This window comes from Muntiacus reevesi, chromosome 20, assembly GCF_963930625.1.
Source record: "Muntiacus reevesi chromosome 20, mMunRee1.1, whole genome shotgun sequence".
Classification (NCBI taxonomy): Eukaryota; Metazoa; Chordata; class Mammalia; order Artiodactyla; family Cervidae; genus Muntiacus; species Muntiacus reevesi.
The window spans coordinates 16,632,225-16,655,946 of record NC_089268.1 but is presented as its reverse complement, the minus strand read 5'-3'; the positions used below and the strand labels follow the sequence as shown (position 1 = coordinate 16,655,946).

The window sequence follows — 23,722 nt, the reverse complement described above, 5'->3', positions numbered from 1 at the left end:
GCATTTCAGGAGCAAGGAAATTATAGCCTAGGGCGGGGAAACTGGTGATTCACCTTGCAAATTACTGGCCTGAACTCAGTTCTTCTGGCTCCAAAGCCAGTGCTCGTTGTTACACTCTTGTCACTCTTTCTGTGGAGAATAGCCCGACCATTTCCCCCCCATGACCATCACTTCTCTGGTTGTTCTATTTTTTCTTTTCCTCAATGTCAAGGGTATGCAGCCCTTTCCCAATGCTGTAAGCTGTGGAGGATGAGCCTTCTGCCCCACTCATGACCTTCATGCTTCCATTCTTTGCGACCTTAATCTTTCTAGGCAGTCCAATGCCTGACCCTTTGTCTGCTCCTAGAAGCCACCATGACCTGGGTCTCAAGGTCATGTGTCTTGTCCCTCCTCCACCTCCAGCTCCTTCCTGCTCTCTTGAGAAACCTAAGTTAGGCATCCTGGTTAGAATAAGGAAAAGTGGCAAACTGGGAATAGTCTCCAGGACTCCATCCTCCTTCCAAGAACCAGCTCAGAGGTTGCCAAGAGGAAATCCTTTCTCAACTGGCATCTCAGCCTCTTCATCTGTCAATGGTGGGTACTTCAGTGTTTGAACCTCAGGATCTCCAGTCTCACCAAGCCTGGCAATCATGTGACTAATTTTCTGAGAGTCTGCACGTGGAGTAGGAGGCCCAGCTTCTGCAGATGACCCTGCTTTCTCAGTGTTGACCCACACGCTTGGCAGTGGGGCGGAGGGTCACACAACAGGAACTCAGGAGCATCAGAGGGGCCAGCACTTGAGTGTCCCGGTGGAAACTGAGCTGTGAAGCAAAGGAACCAACTTGGACCGTCTTTGGGCTGTTTGTCACTTGTTTTTCTGTTTTTCCACCTATAAATGTGTTCCCTTGCTTTGGCATTCATGTGGTTTCAGAATGCTATTATCTTGTCAACATTGTTCTATAGCATCAACATTATCTCTTAATTACACAATTACAGTGTTATGTACTGTAGACCTAGTAATAAAATATTTCAAGTGTTCAAGCACAGACTGGATTTTGAAAAATATAATTTGAGTCAAACCAACTTGTAAAAACCACTAATAAATGTCACAACCAAAAGAGACCTTTGTGATAGTCTGTGTATTCCCCCATTCAAAGGAGGGAGAGAATGAGTTCCAGAGCAGAGGAGGGGCCTGTGGTTGGCCATGTATTAGTCATTATAGTGAGTTTTTCAGACATGAGAGCCCATGAGAGAGCCAAGATCCCAAAGCGACTGAGCAGAGTTGGGGGCTGGAGCTCAGGCCTGGTAATTCCTGGTCTACTTCATTCCTTTCTTTTTCTAGAGTAGGTTATGAGGGACTTCGCTGGTGGCCCAGTGGCTAAGTGGTCCATAGTCAATGCAGGGGGCCCTGGGTTTGATCCCGGGTCAGGGAACTAGATCTCACATGCCATAACTAAAGATCCCACATGCTTCAATGAAGAGCAAAGAGCCCATGTTCCACAACGAAGACCTGGCAAAATCCAATAAATAAAATAAATACATAAATAAATATTTTTTAAAAAGTAAAAAGAAAGAGTAGGTTATGCAACTTTTTCCAGGTCAGCTGGTCAACACTGAGTTTGGAAGCCAATCCCCAAAGGACTGGCTTCCTCTGAGGACCAGGTCCCACTACTCACAAATGCTCAGTGATTGAAGGAAGGAGCATGGTACAGCCCCAGGGGGCTCCATCCCACCTCTGTGTCAAGGCATTACGTCTCCAGGAAGCATCTATTAAGAGGCAAATTGCCAGTTGCAGAGGCGAGGCATGAAACCAATTGTGCCATTGGCAACAATTAGTTTATTAGACAGGGAATTAAGCCTGAAGGGACATCACAGGGGACAAGAGATGGTGATTGAGGAAGGAGGAGAGAAAAATGCATAGAGTGAGGTGCCCTGGGAAAGGCGGGCTGAGTTGGAGGGTAGATGAAGATTTTTTGGAACTGGGAACAGCAGAAGAATAGTCCCTAAAGGAACAGGATTTACCCTTTGATGAAATTCGCATTTTATCCTATCACTTTCTGTTACTTGTGACCCAAGACTAAACCAGTCATGGCAGACACTTGGCAAACTCCCTTTTCTTGACAGTGGTGGGCCTTGTAGATATCTGTCTCCCTCTGAGCTTGGACACAGCCCCCAAATTCCTCTGGAAGGAAATCTTTACAGTCTCCATCTTTTAAATTTTTTTAGTTATCAATGGTTGGGAGTTGAATTGTGTCCCCTCAAAAGACATATTGAAGTCCTGACCTCCAGTATCTGTGAATGTGGCTTCATTGGGAGATCGGATCTTTGCAAAATTCATTAAATTAAGATGAGGTAATACTGGATTAGGCTGGGCCCTAAATCCAATGACTGGTGTCCTTGTAAGAAGACAGTGAGGTTGACATAGGAGAGGTTTGCTGTGTGATGACAAGGGCAGAGCCTGGGGTGTAACCCCTAAGTCTCTATTAAGCCCTACAGTGGATGGGGAGCTCAAGCAGAGGAAGGTGAAAGAATGCAGAAAAAGACTGCTCTGATGTCAGAGTTCTGCTGGGAGGGGGTAGGGGTCGGGGGCACATCCTTCCTTCAAAGCAGGAAGCTGTTTCTTCAGATCCAGGCCCTGAAGCACCACAACAGTGTTTTAAGAGCAGAGGTTATCTGTCTTCTCCTTCCCCTTAATTCAAGGTGTTTCAGAGGGAACCAGTAACCAAGCACAGCTGGGTCTACCTCTGAACCCAGTAGTTTTGTTTAGCGTTTTTCAGCTGGATTTGATCAGAAGGTTACAACTGCCCGGCAGTTGGGAACCTCAGACCCAAAGTTCACAGACCTCAGGGCCCAGTCCATGAAAATTTTCTCTGTGCATCCTAATGCCCAGGGGTGTGGAGAGGCTCATGGCGATCACACACACACACACACACACGCGCGCGCACGCGCGCATGCACACATACACACACATACGCACACATACACACGCACAGGTCTTGTTTGCTCATCTTGCAGCGGGTCAGATGGTTGTGTGTTAGATTATTTGAGTGTATCGTGTACCGTGCTTTTTCTCAAGTCCCTTACTGTACAGGGTGTTCTTTGCCTAAAATGTTCGTATTCAAGCACAGTCCTATGCCTCCTTCAAATCTCAGATCAATTAAACTTTCCTGGGCCCCTCAGACAGAGCTGTCACCCCCTCCTCTGTGCCCCAGGGCACTGGATGCCCATCTCTATGTTGTGCCCCTCACACTGCAGTTCTGGGACTTCACAGCCTCAGGGATGGTACCACAGCCCTTCCACTGAACTGGGAAAGGAGTGGGGTGGCAGGTAGATCATCTTTATTGAACAAATGAATGAATGAACACATGCACGTGTTACACCTTCCACACTTCTTCTCAAAACCCTGCAATGATTCCCCACTCCACTCAGAGGAAAACCCCGGAGTCTTTAGAGGACTGTGGGCCCCATCATACCTGCCCCATGAGCCCCTGAAGCCCCGTCCTTCTCTCTCACTGCTATTCTCTCTGCTCCAGCCACACTGACCTCACTGTTTACCATTTTTCTTGCATCCACAACAATAAATAAAATATACTGTTGTGTTTTTTTTTCCCTTTGGGCTGCATGGCTTATAGGATCTTAATTCCCCAAGCAGGGATGGAACCCAGGGCCCCTGCAGTGGAAGCAGGAATCCTAACCACTGAGCAGCCAGGGAATTCTGTTTTGCACACTTTTATGAATGTCTTATAAGTAAAGATTTTGTGCAAATCCTTCTGCTATTCTTTTGATCAGCTTTATAATCCTCAGACTCGTTCATTCATTTTCACTCTTGTATGGTATCTCAATGTATAATTACACCTTATTTTTAAAGATATTCTCCTGCTGCCGCTTTTGTTGGTGGGTTTTTATTTCCTGTCCAAACAGGGCCACCGTGAACATTTTGTCCAGGTGTCCTGGGGCACATGGTACCTGCAGGAGGGTCATAGGCGTGCACATCCTCCACATGCCTTTACACACTCGGCGCCTTTCTCTATAAGCCTGGACCCTCTTCCTCACTGTCCTTCTCTTCTCTGCCAAACTTGAGACCCACTCATACCACATCTTCTTGGAGAACCTTCCTCCCCAAGTCTCTACACTAGAACTTTTGTCTGCGCTGCCACTGAAATACTGCTCTGGGCTGGTCTCAGCCCATCAAGAATCAGTATTGTGGTTGGACTGTTCTTCTGGGTCTTACTATGCTTGCAAGACGCCCTTCAGCGATAACCATCAGGAAGCTTTGAAAAAATAACGATTTATTACTTATAGGACATGGAAATTGCATCGCACACTTGGGGCCGCCACACAATGAGGTCATGGGAGGGGCAGGGGGTGGAGAACACACATGGGTCCTGAGGTTTGGCTTCTTTTGGGATTGAAGGTGGGGGCCTAGGGTTTCGCAGGCACACTATTGGTGAATTTAAAGCTTACGAGCAGGAATCTAAAGCACAGGAAGAGGAAAAACAAGCGGCCCAAATGGTCAGTTATCAAAATCAACCAAGATCTCGAAAACACACGTGTCTCAGAGCAGGCAGGAGGCCAGGCTCTTTAGGTAGTTGTGAGGCTGGCTGTTTACTTGAGATCACCATCTTTGAAGTGGATGCCTCTTTGAAGAGGATGTCTCAACAATCAAAGCTTGAGTCAGGCACTTGCTTTACAAAAAAAGAAAAAAAAAAATTTAGGGTTTACACTGCAAATACCTCTCACTTGGAACATTAATGACAGTGATGCCTCTCTTAAGCACCTCTGCTGGACGACGGTAAACCCTGCTCCCCTCTGTGATACACGCTGGGCAGCACCTGAGTCCGCCTGGGCCCGTCTGCCTGGGAGGCTACCTTCTAGTTCTGCCTGCTGAGTTACACACTTACCAGGGGTTGGTTGTGTTTGCTCCCAAGCCCACTTAGGCTAATTCTACTTGTTCAGTAGCTATAGGAATTAATCAAGTGTGACACGAACCAATGAAATACACGTGTGAGGGGAGGGAGCGCGGTTTGTTGAAAGCTTCAGAAAGACATACCAAGAAGCTGATGCATGGAGTTTGAATGAGCTGACTTTAATGAAATGCTGTTTCTAGTCATATCTATGTTCCCCCACCACAAGAGTGAACTTAAAGGCAGAGACTTATCTTTCCGCTTTGAGTTCCAGCCCAAGGCCCATGACAGAGTAGCAGTAGATAAATGTAGGTTGATTAAAAAAAAAAAAAAGTAGGTTGATCAAAAAATAAATGAAGAGAAATAAATGTTGATTTTTTAAAAGGGAAAATAAGACTCCTTACATGTGAGTCATGAAAACAAACTGCTGGGAAATTAGGTGTGGGTGAAACAACTATAGATTAGAAAAAGACCAATAAAAGTCTGGAAGGATTCTGCACTTGGATTGCTTTAACAAGGGTCCTTAAATTCTTGCTGCAATTGAAAGAGAAAGAAACTGGCAAAGTCATAGTCTCCACGTGATGGATGTTGTTTATGCGTGAAAGACGAGGTGGAAATTCAGCCAACAGTCCCAAACTCTGAGAAAAGGGCTTGACTTCCCTACTGAATAAGAGGAGAGTTAGTACAATCATATGTTTTAAGACTAAAAAGGAAGTGTGTTGGTTGGTTTTAGCAGGAAAAAAGTGGCATGCTTAAATGAGATTCTTTGAAGAGAGTTTAATAAAAGGAGTGTTTATAAAACTGTGAGCAGAAATTAGGGAAACCACAAAGGAGAGAGCCACAGGTTAGGGGAACCCAGGATTCCTCTGGATAGCAGCTGAGTTTGGGGTTAAGAAAAGGGAGCTGGGGAATAATATTGTCGACAGAAAAAAATGCATAGTGTGAGTTGCCAGTTAAGTTTGATTTGGGGCAAAATGAGGACTGCAGCCTGGAGGGCAGAACCTCAGATAGCTCTGAGAAGCTGCTCCAAAGAGGCAGGGGTATGATTGGTGCCTATGTGATTTTGGTGAAGGGGGAAGACATGCAATTAACCACATTATTTTTTGCAGGAAATTTCTGCTAGTCATAAGGAGCAGTTGTCACCATGAAGGATTTTAGTGTTTTCTAGATATGAGGAGATCCAAGAATTGGGCTCATAAAATCAGCTCCTAGTATCTAACAATCTGAAGACTTGTTCTGCCAGTTCCCCTACCACCCCAAACACACAGTGCCTCATTTCTGTTGTCTTCTCTGAACTCCTTGCATGAGGAGGTGTTGCCATGAACTCCTTATTGCAAAATTCAGACTTTAATTGAAGAAAGTAGGGAAAACCCCTAGGCCATTCAGGTATGACCTAAATCAAATCCCTTATGATTACATAGTGGAAATGACAAATAGATTCAAGGGATTAGATCTGATACAGTGCCTGAAGAACTACAGACAGAAGATCATAAGATTGTACAGGAGGTGGTGATCAAAACCATTCCCAAGGAAAAAAGAATGCAAAAAGGCAAAAAGGTTGTCTGAGGAAGCCTTACAAATAGCTGAGAAAAGAAATAAGCAAAGGCAAAGGGGAAAAGGAAAGATATTCCCATCTGAATGCAGGGTTTCAAAGAATAGCCAGGAGAGATAAGAAAACCTTCCTCAGTGATCAGTGCAAAGAAATAGAGGAAAACAATAGAATGGAAAGACTAGAGATCTCTTCAAGAAAATTAGAGATACCAAGGGAACATTTCATGCAAATATGGGCTCAATAAAGGACAGAAATTGTATGGACCTAACAGAAGCAGAAGATATAAAGAAGAAGTGGCAAGAATGCACAGAAGAACTATACAAAAAAGATCTTCATGACCCAGACAACCATCATGGTGTGATCACTCACCTAAAACCAGATATCTTGGAGTGCAAAGTCAAATGGGCCTTAGGAAGCATCACTATGAGTAAAACTAGTGGAGGTGATAGAATTCCAGCTGAGCTATTTCAAATCCTGAAAGATGATGCTGTGAAAGTGCTTCACTCACTATGCCAGCAAATTTGGAAAACTCAGCAGTGGCCACAGGACTGGAAAAGGTCAGTTTTCATTCCAATCCCAAAGAAGGGCAATGACAAAGAATGTTCAAACTACCGCACAATTGCACTCATCTTACACACTAGCAAAGTAATACTCAAAATTCTCCAAGCTAGGCTTCAACAGTACATGAACTGAGAACTTTCAGATGTTCAAGCTGGATTTAGAAAAGGCAGAGGAACCAGAGATCAAACTGCCAACATCCATTGAATCAAAGAAAAAGCAAGAGAATTCCAGAAAAACATCTACTTCTGCTTCATTGACTATGATAAAGCCTTTGACTGTATGGATCACAACAAACTGGAAAATTCCTAAAGAGATGGAAATACCAGATCACCTTACCTGCCTCCTGTGAAACCTGTTTGCAGGTCAAGAAGCAACAGTTAGAACCGGACATGGAACAACAAACTGGTTCCAAATTGGGAAAGGAGTATGTCAAGGCTGTATATTGTCACCCTGCTTATTTAACTTATATGTACATCCTGCAAAATGTTGGTCTGGATAAAGCACAAGCTGGAATCAAAATTGCTGAGAGAAATATCAATAATTTCAGATATGCAGATGACACCACCCTTATGGCAGAAAGTGATGAGGAACTAAAGAGTCTCTTGATGAAAGTGAAAGAGGAGAGTGAAACAGGTGGCTTAAAATTCAACATTCAGAAAACTAAGATCATGGTATCAGGTCCCATCACTTCATGGCAAATAGATGGGGAAACAATGGAAGCAGTGAGAGACTTAATTTTCTTGGGCTCCAAAATCACTGCAGATGGTGACTGCAGCCATGAAATTAAAAGACACTTGCTCCTTGGAAGAAAAGCTATGACCAACCTAGACAGCATATTAAAAAGCAAAGACACTACTTTGCCAACAAAGTTCTATATAGTCAAACCTTTGGTTTTTCCAGTAGTTGTGTATGAATGTGAGAGTTGTACCATAAAGAAAGCTGAGTTTGAAGAAATGATGCTTTTGAACAGTGGTGCTGGAGAAGACTTTTCAGAGTCCCATAGACTGCAAGGAGATTAAACCAGTCAATTCTAAAGGAAATCAGTCCTGAATATTCATTGGAAGGACTGATGCTGAAGCTGAAACTTCAGTACTTTGGCCACCTGATGCAAAGAACTAAGTCATCGGAAAAGACCCTGATGGTGGGAAAGATTGAAGGCAGGAGAAGAAGGGGACGACAGAGGATGAGATGGTTGGATGGCATCACTCACTCAATGGACATGAGTTTGAGGAAGCTCCAGGAGTTGGTGAAGGACAGGGAAGCCTGGTGCGCAGAAGCCCCTGGGGTTGCAAAGAGCTGGACACGACTGGGCGACTGAAGAGCAACAGCAACGCATGATTTAATCCTTGTAGAGATGGCAAGTGCCAATACCAAAGAGCAAGTTCCAATTTGTTGTTATCAATACCTGGTTTCTCACTCCTCTCTCCCTCCAGTTGCTTGCCAGTGTCTCCTATTGGCTAAACCCAGTAGGGAGAGAAAAGGCAAAGGAACCCAGTGATATAGTTTATGCAGGTAAAGCTCCTAGGGTGGGCAGCAAATGGAGAATGGAGAACAGTGGATTGGGGGTCAAATGGAAGATATCCAGCATAGTATAATTTTTTAAAATGTATTTCTCCCCTTTGACATTTTCAATTTGTTGGCACAGGATGACTCCCAGTCTTGCCAGATTGGAGGGCTTCTACTTTAATTGTTTACATATTTATCGCCTATGCTAGACAGTAAATACCTTTAAGCAGGGATCCTGTTCTGGGTATCTTTGGATTTCCAGGCCTGGCCCAGGGCTTGACATGTAGAAGAGGCTCAGTTATTCATTAATACATGCTGGTGACACTGTAAGAAAAATTATTTGTCAAAAAATCAGTAATCTGCATGCTTATTCATTCAACAAGTGTTTATTGAGTGACTAATATATACCAGGTACTGCTGTAAACAAAGATGACACAAGGATACAATCTAGAGGGGAAGGAAGTCAACAAATTCTTTCACTCAACAAACATTGATTGATCAACTATGTGCTAGGCACTGTTAAGCCATGAACAAGATAGGTCTCTGTCCTCACTGAACTTCTGTTTGAATGGGCATGTGCTCTCCTTGGGCTTCCCCGATAGCTCAGTTGGTAAAAGAATCCGCCTGCAATTCACGAGACTCCAGTTTGATTCCTGGGTTAGGAAGATCCGCTGGAGAAGGGATAGGCTACCCACTCGAGTATTCTTGGGCTTCCCTGGTGGTTCAGCTAGTAAAGAATCTGCCTGCAATGTGGGAGACCTAGGTTCAATCCCTGGGTTGGGAAGATCCCCTGGAGAAGGGAAAGGCAACCCACTCCAGTATTCTGACCTGGAAAATTCCATGGACTGTATAGTCCAGGGGGCTGCAAAGAGTTGGACATGTGCTGTCCTTAAGTAGCCATCATTAAACCTGGAGGGAAGCGAATGGACTCTGCTTTTTAAAAAGTTAATGAAGTCCATGGCTTCAGCTAGAGGAAAGGCAAGCAGGATGCCGTTTTAGGTCATGGAAAGACAATCCCTGGGGCTGGAGGAAAGCCAAAGCTTGGGGAGAATGTCCTTACAGGGCAGGGGTGTCCTTGTTAAGTACATCTGATCCCCTGGTATTAGATGGTTGGGATGAATTCCAAGTAAGAAGATCTGAGCTCTTCACACTTCTCCCATAGCAGGGCTTTACATGGAAGGTCTTCAGTTAATTTCTGTGGAATTAAGTAGATACTTACCAGCCTTTTACCAAGATGTAGCCTCCGCAGAAGCCGGGCTTGGGCTAGGAAGGGCTAGCTGGCAGCCTGGGGGAGCCATGGCAGGGGAAGGGGATAGCATTGCCTTGTTTAGATGCTTGGGATTATTTTAGAGCCATGTGTCACTTGGCTCTGTGCGCTGGAGCCAGTCTTTTCTGGGAAGCTAGAGGGGATCAAACGTAGCTCATCATATTAACACTCCCCAATGCCTACCCTCCTGAGTTTTGGGAGTCTAAATTCCTCTGTTGGGTAAACACCAAATTTCCGGGGAAATGGTATTTCTCAGGGGATGGAAAGCTGGACTCTCATGTCACATGCCTCCCGTCTTAGTGTGAGGCTCTTGGAATCAGCTGAGTGCAAGAAGCTTATAGGGTCCCTTTCAGTGTGGCCACTGTCCCTTTGAGAACATTTCTCCCTCCCAGGACTTTGGCCACTGCGGATAGGTTACTCCCGCTAACTAGGCATCCTTGGCCATCAAAGGAGCAGTTGAGAATCAGCAGGACTGGCCTTCAGCACGGGTCTTTGGAGACAGCTGCTTACCTAGTGTGTCTTTGCAGGCTCCAGGGGAGGGATTTTCTCCCCTACGCATGTCCCAAAATACCTCTTCTATCAGGCTTTTGATGTCTGGGATTGCTTTCCTGTGGACAAAGCCTTCCATTCCACAACGAAGGCCCCCGAAATAGAAGTGAACGCACTTGTGTTTGGCATTGCCCACAACAGGCTGTTCTTGGCCATGCGGGCCGGCTCGTGCTGTTCCCTCTGCCAGGAACATCCTCCCTGCGCCCTCATTTTCCTTGTCCTGATCTTTTAAGAGGCAGTTCAAACGTTTCTTGCCCTAGGGGATGTTGTAATTGGTTTCTCCAGACGACAAGAAACAGACTGACTCAGACTTGTTCAAACACAGGCTGGTGGGGGTTAGGTGTGGCAAGGATAAAAGCAGAAGTGATAAGGAGGATTGGACTCCTGGACCTCCAGGAGAAGGAGACCTAACTCCTACAGTTTGTCTGCTCCACAAGTCTGGGTGTTAAGTTAAGTGCTTGAGTGTAGGGACTATACTTTATCTTTGTTGGAAACCTCAGACCTAGAACGGGGGCCCAGTACCTGGGATGTACCCAATAGTTGTTTTCTTTTTTTTGGATGGGGAGGGTAGGTGTTTTTTTTTAATTTTTTTTTTGATGTGGACCATTTTTAAAGTCTTTGTTGAATTTGTTACAACATCGCTTCTGTTTTATGTTTTGGTTTTTTTGGCTGCAAGGCATGTGGGGTCTTAGCTCTCCAGCCAGGGATGGAACCCACAGCCCCTGCATTGGAAGAGTGGAATCTTAGCCACTAGATCACCAGGGAAGTCCCCCAATAGTTGTTTTTTAATAAGTGAATGAACAAATAAATGAATCCTAAGTGTGGGCTTCCCAGGTGGCTCAGTGGGTAAAGAATCCGCCTGCAATGCAGGAGACACCGGTTTGACCCCTGGGTTAGGAAGATCCCCTGAAGGAGGGCATGGCAACCCACTCTGGTATTCTTGCCTGGAGAATCCCGTGGACAGAGGAGCCTGGAGGGCTACAGCCCATGGGGTCGCAGAGTTGAACACGACAGAAGTGACTGAGCACGTATGGGCAGAAGATGTTGGCTTTGTTTTCACGGTACTTATAGTCTAGTTGGGGAACTAATCAATGAAATGAAATAATACTAAGAAACAGGGCAAAACAATGGACATGACCCAAAGCTTGCAAGATGAATACAACAAAGATGCCTTAGTGGCAAGGAGATTTAGTTAGCAAGTGGCCCTGAGAAAGGCTTTAATTCACACTAGCATGTCTCTGACTGGTGCTAGACTTCCTCTGAGTGCAGACTTTTCGATGGAGAACATTAGAGTGAACATTGAGCTAGTGTACAATTTCATATTGGGCTCCACAAAGGATGGCCGGGGACGGTGCTCAGAAAGGCAGGAGGTGCACAGACACGAATCTCAGGCAGAGGTAAATCTCAGGCGACCTTGCAAGTTGGCTGAGGGCTGGCTTGCCACACTGGGGTGCATTAGATGATACCATCCGGACTCCCTTGTGGCCCATGAGCAGCACTGGGTGGTGGATCAGTGATCCCCGTTGGTCTAACTGGATTGGTGGAGCCAACAGAGAGACCAGGACTGTGGCCGTGTGTGCTGAGTTACTGCAGCCTCTCAGTTTTGTTCAGTTGCTCAGTCGCGTCCGACTCTTTGTGACCCCATGGACTGCATGCAGCATGCCAGGCTTGCCAGCTGCTGGTCGTGAATAAGGGAAGTCCCCTGGGTGGCCTTCAGGACTCCACAGTGAACCAAGAGAGTTACCCTGGTGCTTCCTAGTTTCACAGACTTAAATCAAAGGCCAAGAAGAAAGCGATCTTTGCAGTTCTCTGTTTTGGAGACTGGCCCTTGGGGTGAGTCCAGTACCATTCCCTCTGCTGTTTGGATGGGCTTCTCTCAAACTTCTCACCAAATGTGTTGCACTTGGACAGGCTCTGCCAAGTTGCCAAGGATAAGCAAGGAACAGTTGTGGGAGATTCCTAGGGTCTTTCTCCCATTGTTTACTGTCTGTCCCATGTATGTGGACCTTCATCTTTTGTTTTTTAAAAAAATTTGTTTGTTTATCTGGCTGTTCTGAGTCTTAGTTTCAGCATTCAGGATCTAGTGTCCTGACCAGGGATTGAACCTAGGCCCCCCTGCATTAGGAGCACAGAGTCTTAGCCACTGGAGCACCAGGAAAGTCCCATAGACCATCTATTCTTGTCCTTGAAATGGAGTAAGTAGCAACCTAACTGAACCCACTAAGCCCAAACTCCTCAGAGAGAAAAAATAGCCTCAGAAAAATTCATCTTTCTCCATATTCGTGCAGTACCTCGTGTTTACCTGTTTTCCCACATAAACTCACACTCTTTTTGTGCGTGTGTGCATTTCACTGATTAGTCAGTCCCTCATGGAGGGCTTATCAGGCATTGTTCTGGACATTAGAGAGTATGGATTGGGCTACAGGTAAAAGAATCCTCACCTGATAGTGGCTTAAACTATGCAGACATTCATTATCTCATGAAATAAGGAAAAGTGTCTTCTGGGGTCTCCAGAAACTGGGGTCTCCAGAAGCTGTCAGCTTATCAGCACAGCAGTGTCACCAAGGACACAGGCTCTTGCCACCCTCCTGCTCTGCTATTCTTGATGAGTCAGTGATATCCCCCATCTGATGGCAATGGTTTTCCAGCCCCCTGACAACAGTCTGATGACCAGAAACAGAAGTAAGGCAGGTCAAGGGCCTTCACTTCTCTCTCTCTCTTTTTTGGATGTTTAGAGCAGGCTTATTCATAATTGTTAAAAACTTGGAAGCAAAAATTGATCTTCAGTAAATGAAAGGATAAGAAAGCTGTAGTACATTTGGACAACAGAATATTACTCAGTGAGTATAAGCACGAAGATGCAGGGAAAAAAGGGGTGGTGCATTCAGTTTTGGCCATATTGGGCCTGGGGGCAGCGGGAGATGTTAGCAGATGATAACATCTGCTATCATCGCCAATGCACAAAGTTTGAAGCTCAAGAAAGAGATCTGGGCTGAAGATAGCAGATTCAGGAGTGATCAACACAGAGAAAGAAGAGAAATACTTTAGGGAGACAAAATCATCTCAGGAAAACAGACATGGGGGCCAGGGACAGAGCTGCAGCCCTGAGCATCCATGGACTGCCATTTTCTGCTTCATTTGGGCGCTTTGTTGGGCTGAGTGAGGGTTCAAGGATTGTCACCAGGCAGGGATTTTCCTTGATGATCACACTTGCAGAGACAGTTTAACACGAACCCTGATGTGTGGATTTCTGCATGCCCCCCAGGTTACTCAAATTTGCAAGACCTGATGTAGAGTGACAAGAGAAGTGGGCTGAAGATGGAGCCCTGTGAAGCCCCAACATTTAGGGACCAGTGGAGACAGAGAGAAGCTCGAGAGGGAGATTGAAAAGAACATGGGAGAGGGAGGAGGGGACAGACAAGAACATCCCAGGACTCAGGAGAGGTCATGGAGCTCAGTTTGTGTTGAAGGCATGTTACATATTTCTCTTCTGTCCCAGCAGAGTGACACTGCCACGTATAAGGTATAGACCTACTTCTCCACATTAAATTAAAAGTAAGAGTCAGGCATTCAGAGTGGGGAGGATAGGGAAGCATGTTATCTTCCTGTCCCTACCCCGTGGGTGGGGTTAACATCACAGGGTCTGTAACCATAGAGCTGGGGTTGCGGTCTGGCTAGCTGTGTGGCAATGGGCAGCTTACTCAGTGACTCTGGGCCTCAGCCTCTGTGAGACAGAGGCTCGAATGCCTAATCCAAGGATGTGTGGTGGGGTCAACAGCTTGCTGTGTGCTCACAGGAAGCAAGTGCTCAGTAAGTGGTACCCAGTATGGACCCCCAGGATCTCATTCAGTACCCCAGCACAGCTGGGTCAAATGGAGCTCAAATGTCATGTTTTGAATAAAACTGAGGACATAATTTTGCTGGTGGGGAAAAAAAAGCAAGCAAACTTAGAGCAGGATAGGGTTGCCAAGAGCTAAGGGAGTGAGTTAGGAGTAGGATATAAAAGATAAACAGATCACAGCCGCAGGGGAGCAGTTTTAGAAAGAAGCCAGCAAATGGACTTTCAGTAAAAGAGCAGGCTGGCTGCAAGAGGCATGGTATTATGGAGAGATCACAAATGGGTGAAGAAATCAGTAAGAACATGCTCCAAGTCTAGGTTCTTCTATATCTTTGCAATTTCCCGTTTTTCTGGAGTCTGCTTCCTTGAGCATCCTACTGCTTTTAGGTGGTTGCCATGGTGGAAAGAACACAGCTACTGGAGTCAGGGAATTTCAGGTTCCAATCTCAATTCTATCCCTTTCCCACCTGTGTGATCTTATAAAAGTTACTTAACCTCTCTGGGCCTCAGTTTTCTCATCTGTAAAGCAAGGCTAACCCACTTCAGCTGGTGACTCTGTGGAGTAAATGAGATCAGAGCATGTAACGCATAGCACACAGCACTTAATAGGTGAACAATTACTATTTTTGACTTGTTTTCCCTTATATCTTAAGTAAGGTGGATTCTACTGCTTTCAAGTAGAGGGGCATAAGCTTCCCAGGTGGCTCAGTGGTAAAGAATTTGTCTGCAGGGCAGGAGACACGGGTTTGATCTCTGGGTCGGGAAGATCCCCTGGAGGAGGGCATGGCAACCCACTCTAGTATTCTTGCCTGGAGAATCCCATGGACAGAGGAGCCTGGTGGGCTACAGTCCATGGGGGTCACAAAGAGTCAGGCATGACTGAGCATGCATACAAAGAGGGACTTGAAAGTGTGTCTTGTCCAGTCAAGGGAGTCCGCTGTAAGGAAAGGAGGGTGTGGAAGGAGCTTGTCTTCTGTCCCAGGGCTGAGAGAAGGAGGCCCAGGCGCTGGGGGAAGGAAAGGCATGAGGAACCTCCTGCCCTCTGCCCGCCACTACCCTCCACCCCAAGGAAGTGATGACCACCGGCGACTAGTGGCCCCAGTGAGCCTGTGAAGCTGGCACCTTACCTCTCCATCTGGAAAGCAAAGTCGTAACTCAGCCTCTGCCCCTGGCCTTCCTCCACGCCCTCAGGGACAGGCGGGGAGGAGCCCTGAGTCTCCAGGGTTATCAGGGCTCCATAGCACCTCCTCTGCTGCCTCCTAGAGGGCATTTCCAGGATGGCCCCCCAGCCAAGCCCTCCTCCCAAGACACAAATGGCCTTGGCCCCTCTTGCGCCCCTCTGGACCTGAGATCAGTCCTAGAGCCTGGGGGTCTGGAGGGAAACCTCTCACGGGGCTTCTCCCTTCTCCTCCCCTCCAAATATACCTATAGCTCACAATATAGAGCACTCAGCAGTTCTCAGAAGACTTTCCCTGCCATAATGCAGGCAGGCAGGAGGGACGCGCAGGCAGAGAAGTGACCTGCGTAAGATGGCAGGGCTAATGGATGGTGGGACTGAGACCAGCACCCGGGAAGTCCCAGCCCGGAGCCATTCTGGGCTCTGAAGTACTGAAGGCCTATGTCCTATCCCTCTGGCTTGATGTTACAGGCTGGTTTGCTGGCCGTTCGTGTGGATATGAACTTCCTCATCGTCCTCGGTGGCTGAGCTGGTAAAGAATCCACCTGCCAGGGCAGGAGACACAGGTTTCGATCCCTGGGTCGGGAAGATCCCCTGGAGAAGGGAATGGCAATCCACTCCTAGTATTCTTGCCTGGGAAATCCCACGGACAGAGGAGCCCAGGGGGCTAGTCCATGGGGTCACAGAGAATCAGACATGACTGAGCACATGCACGTACGCAGAAGCCTTACTCAGGTTTTGGTGTTGTGGGGGGAATCTCTGTCCCTTCTCCCCTCTCCTTCCTCCCCCACATTCACTGTTTCCTTGAGTCCCAAAAAAGTGTCTGAAAGTCCGAAGCCCACGCTCAGCCCCTTACTCCCCTGCACGCCTCTGTCTGATACTCAAGCTCCAGGAAATGAAACTGTTTCCCATCCATTTAATAGCATTGTCTGGAGCCCAGGAGCGCTGCACTTTCAGGGGACTTATGGTTGTACCCTTGCACACAGACACCCTTCTCCCCTCTAACAGCATCTGCACAGCCCCAGCCCGGCTCCAGTGGCAGCCTGAGAGTGGGTCTGGTGCATCCATTACAGGGCAGGCAGAAGTCACTAGCACTGATTGAAATTCTCAGGTAGAGCGAGTCTGGGTGGCATTTGAAGAGGAGAATTTAATTCGATAGTTTATATTCCACTTAGGTTGTCCTCTACCTGACTGCTGGTAAACAGCTGTAAACTGCCATAGCTGTCTGGTGGCGGAGAGGAAATATAGTCTGGGGAGTAAAATGGTGATGGCAGGGCACGATGCCAAGAAGACAGACCTTCCCTGGGGAATGGGGCAAGGTGGCCTGGTGTGTGCGTGGGGCCGGGCCCCAGGGGCAGGGGACCCCATTCATTTCTTCCTTGCTGAGCCCCAGCTGTCAAGTGATGGGGCTGCCTCCTGCTCTGAACTTCACACTCTGAAGTTCTGGCTGCCTCCTGCTCTGAACTTCACACTTTCAGAGGGAGCTCAGTCCCTCTTCATAGAGGGGACCAAGAATTTGTAATGGAAGTTCAATGGGATTCAATTCAGTCTTGGCTCTTACTTCTTGCAAAACTGTGGTTGGGCCAGTCAGTCGGCCCTCTCTGAATCTCTGAGGGTGAAGTGGCAGTCCTCACCAACTGTCTCCCTCCAGGGTGCAGTGACGTCAGAGAGGATGTGTGGGATGGTGCCTTATGACCTGGAAGGTCTGGGAGGTGTCGCCCCTGTTACCAGCACAGAGGAGCCCACAGCCTGCTTCTCATGGGTCCCTTATCACCCAAGGGATAAAGCTCTCACTGTCTGGACAGGACCTCAATAAGCCAAGTGAGCTGTTACCCTAGGATTTGAGAAGTGCTTAGACTGTCCATAGCTGACCTCCGCAGCTAAGCTCGTTTCCAGAAGACAACTGTTAAAGTGTGTTAGTAGGTTGCCTTGAAGGGGTAACAGCCCCCAACACCCAGGCTTCCTTCTCCTGGCCATTGGTCAGTACGCTCTCACTTGAGGAAGGAGAGAGTAGACCCTTGGTGGGAGTGGGACCTAGGATAGACCCTGTGTCATTGTGACGGTCCTCGGTTAATTCTCCTGTGACCCGGGCACCTCGCTGGGTGAGGGACAGGGCAGCCATCATCTTGTCTCTTCATTTATCCCCCCATCCATTCAGCAGGCACAGAAAAAGCATCAGCTATGTCAGAAGTGTGGACAGGGAAACAGTGATATGGTGGGCGTTTGGGAGGTGTATGTCGGTTGAGGGGACACATACATGCCAAGGATCTGAACCTCCAAGTCAAGCTTAGAAGCTCCTCTTCACCCACAAGCAGGGCTGTCTGGCATTTCAGCAACTTTGCCATGATCCATATGCTGCTCACGCCTTTAAGACAACATATACTTGTAAAAAAATAATAAATAACGTGATCTGTCTAATACAGCCATCTAGTTCAATGCCATATAATTATCTTCTGCTTATCACTGTCATGGGTATACTGTCTTTCTTCCATAATGGCAAACCATATGTTGACAAGGCCTCTGGTTACTCTCTAAAAGTGTCATGTTGGGGGGGAGGAGCCAAGATGGCGGAGGAGTAGGACAGAGAGACCACTTTCTCTCCTAGAAATTCATCAAAAAAATAACTGAACGCAGAGCAAACTTCACAAAACAACTTCTGATCGCTAGCTGAGGTCATCAGGCACCCAGAAAAGCAGCCCATTGTCTTCGAAAGGAGGTAGGACAAAATATAAAAGATAAAAAGCGAAACAAAAGAGCTAAGGACGGAGATCCGTCCCGGGAAGGGACTTAATAGAGGACGTTCCCAGACACCGGGAAACCCTCGCACTGGCGGGCCTGGGGGAAGTGTTGGAATCTCAAGAGTTTGAATCTGACTGGGAGGGATAGAATAAATAAAACCCACAGATTACGAGCCTAAAAGCAACTCCCAGCAGAAAAGTACCCCAGACGCCCGCATCCGCAACCAGCAAGTGGGGGCGGAACGGAGAGGAGCGGGCGGCATTACTTGGGGCAGGGGCCGGGCCTGAGCGCCCTGAGGACAATCGGAGGGAGCTTTTGTGAGTTCCCAGCTTGAACTGTGGGAGAGCAAGAGAGAGAAAATTAACCGGCCCGAACACACTGCCGGCCGTTCGCAGAACAAAGGGACCGAGATTCTGGGCGGCCGAAGTCCGCCGGGAGGGTCGCGGCGAGACGGAGGGCGCGGGCGCCCGACCTGCGCGGGCGGGAACTGGGGCTGGGGACGCGGAGGGCAGAGGGCGCGCACGCCCGACTGGCGCCGGCGGGGGCTGAGACTGGGACCGCGCAGGGCAGAAGACGCGCCGCACCCGGGGAGAGAGCGCCCGTCAAGCGCCTGGCTGCCTGGGCCGCTCGGGCGGTGTGGGGCCGGAGCGCGGACCCAGCTTTGTGTGCCGCGCTTTTGTGAATCGCCCGAGGGCTGGAGCCGCGCGCAGCGTGGCGCGCGCTTCAGACAGAACAGCCCGGAGCCTGAACAGCGCAGACCGAGAAAAGAGCGCAAGCCTCTCCCTGGAGCGCCGGCCCCTCCCCGCACGGCCCCTCCCCGCAGCGCGACGGAACTAGCTACCTGAATAAGAATCCGCCTCCGCCCTGTGTGTCAGGGCGGAAATTAGGCGCGGAAGAGAGACCGGCAACAGAACCCAAATAAACAAAGGGAACCGCTTCAGAAGGGACCGGTGCAACAGATTAAAATCCCTGAAGAAACCACCGACTGACTACACCGGAAGGGCCTGTAGATATCGAGAAGTGTAAGCTGGAACGGGGAGCTATCTGAAGCTGAGCCGAACCCACACTGACCGCAACAGCTCCAGAGAAATTCCTAGATATATTTTTTCTTTTTCTTTTCTTTTTTTTTTTCTTTTTTTTTTTAAGTAAGGAAAAAAAAATTTTTTTTTTCTTTTTTCTTGGTTCTCTTTTATTTTCCTTTAAAAATTCCTTATTACTCCCCCATTACTCCTTAACTTTCATAGATTTTTACGATTTTTTTTAATTAGGCAAAACAATTTTTTTTCTCTTTCTTTTTTCTTTTTTTTCTTTTTCTTCTTTTTCTTCTTTTTTTCTGTTCTTTTTTCTTCTTCTCTTCTATTTTCTTTTTCTTTTTCTCTTATTTCTTTTAAAGCCCTCTAGCACTCCTTTTACTACGCCTTAATTTTCATTTTCAATCCACTATAACCTTACAGAAGAAAGGGGAAAAAAAAAAAAGAAGAGAAGCCCTATTTTTATACCAAACTTCATATATACTTCTAAAATTTCTTTTGTGTGTTTTGGTTTTTGTTTTTAATATAGTATTTTTAAGAGTCTAACCTCTACTCTAGATTTTTAATTTTTGTTTTTCATTGTATGATATAAATTGTGAACATTTAAGAATCCAATATTCAGCTCCCATTTTTATTCACGAGTGTGTTGATTATTCTCTCCCAATCTTGACTCTGTTTTCTACCTCAGAACACCTCTATTTCCTCCTTTCCCCTTCTCTTCCCAATCCAATTCTGTGAATCTTTCTGGGTGTCTGGGCTACGGAGAACACTCTGGGATCAGACAACTTCGTAGATCTGTCTCTCTCCTCTTGAGTCCCCCTCTTTCTCCTCCTGCCCATCTCTATCTCCCTCCTCCCTCTCCTCTTCTCCATGTAACTCGGTGAACCTCTCTGGGCATCCCTAACGGGGGAGAAACTTTCCACCATTAACATAGAAGTTTTATTATCAGTGCTGTATAGTTGGAGAAGTCCTGAGACTACAGGAAGAATAAAACTGAAATCCAGAAGCAGGAGACTTAAGCCCAAAACCTGAGAACACCAGAAAACTCCTGACTACATGGATCTTTAAGTAATAAGTGACCGTACAAAAGCCTCCATACCTGCACCGAAACCAACCACCACCCAAGAGCCAATAAGTTTTAGAGCACGACATACCACGCAAATTCTCCAGCAACGCAGGAACATTGCCCTGAACGTCAACATACAGACAGCCCAAGGTCACACCTAACACATAGACCCATCTCAAAACTCATTACTGGGCACTCCATTGCTATCCAAAGAGAAGAAATCAAGATCCGCATACCAGAACACTGACGCAAGCTTCGCTAATCAGGAAACCTTGACAAGCCAATCATCTAACCCCACCCACTGGGTAAAACCTCCACAATAAAAAGGAACCACAGACCTGCAGAATACAGAAAGCCCACTCCAGACACAGCAATCTAAACAAGATGAAAAGGCAGAGAAATACCCAACAGGTAAAGGAACATGAAAAAAGCCCACCAAGTCAAACAAAAGAGGAGGAGATAGGAAATCTACCTGAAAAAGAATTTAGAATAATGATAATAAAAATGATCCAAAATCTTGAAAGCAAAATGGAGGTATAGATAAATAGCCTGGAGACAAAGATTGAAAAGATGCAAGAAATGTTTAATAAAGATCTAGAAGAAATAAAAAAGAGTCAATTAAAAATGAATAATGCAATGAATGAGATCAAAAACACTCTGGAGGGAACCAAGAGTAGAATAACGGAGACAGAAGATAGGATAAGTGAGGTAGAAGATAAAATGGTGGAAATAAATGAAGCAGAGAGGAAAAAAGAAAAAAGGATCAAAAGAAATGAGGACAACCTCAGGGACCTCTGGGACAATGTGAAACGCCCCAACATTCGAATCATAGGAGTCCCAGAAGAAGAAGACAAAAAGAAAGGCCATGAGAAAATACTTGAGGAGATAATAGCTGAGAACTTCCCTAAAATGGGGAAGGAAATAGCCACCCAAGTCCAAGAAACCCAGAGAGTCCCAAACAGGGTAAACCCAAGGCGAAACACCCCAAGACACATATTAATCAAATTAACAAAGATCAAACACAAAGAACAAATACTAAAAGCATCAAGGGAGAAACAACAAATAACACACAAAGGGATTCCTATAAGGATAACAGCTGATCTATCAATAGAAACCCTCCAGGCCAGAAGGGAATGGCAGGACATACTGAAAGTAATGAAAGAGAATAACCTACAACCTAGATTACTGTACCCAGCAAGGATCTCATTCAGATATGAAGGAGAATTCAAAAGCTTTACAGACAAGCAAAAGCTGAGAGAATTCAGCACCACCAAACCAGCTCTTCAACAAATGCTAAAGGATCTTCTCTAGACAGGAAATGCAGAAAGGTTGTATAAACGTGAACCCAAAACAACAAAGTAAATGACAACGGGACCACACCTATCAATAATTACCTTAAATGTAAATGGGTTGAATGCCCCAACCAAAAGACAAAGATTGGCTGAATGGATACAAAAACAAGACCCCTATATATGCTGTCTACAAGAGACCCACCTCAAAACAAGGGACACATACAGACTGAAAGTGAAGGGCTGGAAAAAAATATTTCACGCAAACGGAGACCAAAAGAAAGCAGGAGTCGCAATACTCATATCAGATAAAATAGACTTCCAAATAAAGGATGTGAAAAGAGACAAAGAAGGACACTACATAATGATCAAAGGATCAGTCCAAGAAGAAGATATAACAATTATAAATATATATGCACCCAACATAGGAGCACCGCAATATGTACGGCAAACACTAACGAGTATGAAAGAGGACATTAATAGTAACACAATAATAGTGGGAGACTTTAATACCCCACTCACAACCATGGATAGATCAACTAAACAGAAAATCAACAAGGAAACACAAACCTTAAATGATACAATGGACCAGCTAGACCTAATTGATATCTATAGGACATTTCACCCCAAAACAATCAACTTCACCTTTTTCTCAAGTGCACACGGAACCTTCTCCAGAATAGATCACATCCTGGGCCATAAATCTGGTCTTGGAAAATTCAAAAAAATTGACATCATTCCAGTCATCTTTTCTGACCACAGTGCAGTAAGATTAGATCTCAATTACAGGAAAAAAATTGTTAAAAATTCCAACATATGGAGGCTAAATAACACGCTTCTGAATAACCAACAAATCATAGAAGAAATCAAAAAAGAAATCAAAGTATGTATAGAAATAAATGAAAATGAAAACACAACAACCCAAAACCTATGGGACACTGTAAAAGCAGTGCTAAGGGGAAGGTTCATAGCATTACAGGCACACATCAAGAAACAAGAAAAAAGCCAAATAAATAACCTAACTCTACACCTAAAGCAATTAGAGAAGGAAGAAATGAAGAACCCCAGGGTTAGCAGAAGGAAAGAAATCTTAAAAATTAGGGCAGAAATAAATGCGAAAGAAACTAAAGAGACCATAGCAAAAATCAACAAAGCTAAAAGCTGGTTTTTTGAAAAAATAAACAAAATTGACAAACCATTAGCAAGACTCATTAAGAAACAAAGAGAGAAGAACCAAATTAACAAAATAAGAAATGAAAAGGGTGAGATCACAACAGACAACACTGAAATCCAAAGGATCATAAGAGACTACTACCAGCAGCTCTATGCCAATAAAATGGACAACTTGGATGAAATGGACAAATTCTTAGAAAAGTATAACTTTCCAAAACTGAACCAGGAAGAAATAGAAGATCTTAACAGAGTCATCACAAGCAAGGAAATCGAAACTGTAATCAGAAATCTTCCAGCAAACAAAAGCCCAGGACCAGATGGCTTCACAGCTGAATTCTACCAAAAATTTAGAGAAGAGCTAACACCTATCTTACTCAAACTCTTCCAGAAAATTGCAGAAGAAGGTAAACTTCCAAACTCATTCTATGAGGCCACCATCACCCTAATTCCAAAACCAGACAAAGATGCCACAAAAAAAGAAAACTACAGGCCAATATCACTGATGAACATAGATGCAAAAATCCTTAACAAAATTCTAGCAAACAGAATCCAACAACATATTAAAAAAATCATACACCATGACCAAGTGGGCTTTATCCCAGGAATGCAAGGATTCTTTAATATCCGCAAATCAATCAACGTAATACACCACATTAACAAATTGAAAGATAAAAACCATATGATTATCTCAATAGATGCAGAGAAAGCCTTTGACAAAATTCAACACTCATTTATGATTAAAACTCTCCAGAAAGCAGGAATAGAAGGAACATACCTCGACATAATAAAAGCTATATATGACAAACCCACAGCAAGCATCACCCTCAATGGTGAAAAATTGAAAGCATTTCCTCTGAAATCAGGAACAAGACAAGGATGCCCACTCTCACCACTACTATTCAACATAGTGTTGGAAGTTTTGGCCACAGCAATCAGAGCAGAAAAAGACATAAAAGGAATCCATATAGGAAAAGAAGAAGTGAAACTCTCGCTGTTTGCAGATGACATGATCCTCTACATAGAAAACCCTAAAGACTCTTCCAGAAAATTACTAGAGCTAATCAATGAATATAGTAAAGTTGCAGGATATA

At 45.6% G+C, this 23,722-nt stretch overlaps 1 long non-coding RNA gene across 1 annotated transcript; it reads right to left on the bottom strand.

Annotated features, from left to right (window-relative positions):
- Positions 1–4,595: 4,595 nt before the first annotated feature.
- Positions 4,596–9,401, bottom strand: LOC136151599 (uncharacterized). The gene is made up of 3 exons (XR_010660067.1): positions 9,331–9,401; positions 8,723–8,826; positions 4,596–4,664 (listed from the first exon to the last, which is right to left on the bottom strand). It is a non-coding gene; the product is annotated as an uncharacterized lncRNA (long non-coding RNA).
- Between the last annotated feature and the right edge of the window lie 14,321 nt (positions 9,402–23,722).